At 52.6% G+C, this 249-nt stretch overlaps 1 long non-coding RNA gene across 1 annotated transcript in view; it reads right to left on the bottom strand.

Annotated features, from left to right (window-relative positions):
• Window positions 1–249, bottom strand: part of LOC106529082 (uncharacterized) — a 3,730-nt gene that overhangs the window by 2,364 nt on the left and 1,117 nt on the right. The window lies entirely within an intron of this gene.

The raw sequence follows: 249 nt of genomic DNA, 5'->3' as shown, positions 1-249 counted from the left end.
CTCTGACTGATGGTTCTGGTTCTGTTTGGGTCCAGCCTCTGACTGATGGTTCTGGTTCTGTTTGGGTCCAGCCTCTGACTGATGGTTCTGGTTCTGTTTGGGTCCAGCCTCTGACTGATGGTTCTGGTTCTGTTTGGGTCCAGCCTCTGACTGATGGTTCTGGTTCTGTTTGGGTCCAGCCTCTGACTGATGGTTCTGGTTCTGTTTGGGTCCAGCCTCTGACTGATGGTTCTGGTTCTGTTTGGGTCC

The sequence above is a fragment of the Austrofundulus limnaeus genome, unplaced genomic scaffold (genome assembly GCF_001266775.1).
Source record: "Austrofundulus limnaeus strain Quisiro unplaced genomic scaffold, Austrofundulus_limnaeus-1.0 Scaffold422, whole genome shotgun sequence".
NCBI classification, from domain to species: domain Eukaryota; kingdom Metazoa; phylum Chordata; class Actinopteri; order Cyprinodontiformes; family Rivulidae; genus Austrofundulus; species Austrofundulus limnaeus.
The sequence above is the reverse complement of the archived record's forward strand: the minus strand, read 5'-3'. Positions and strand labels throughout refer to the sequence as shown.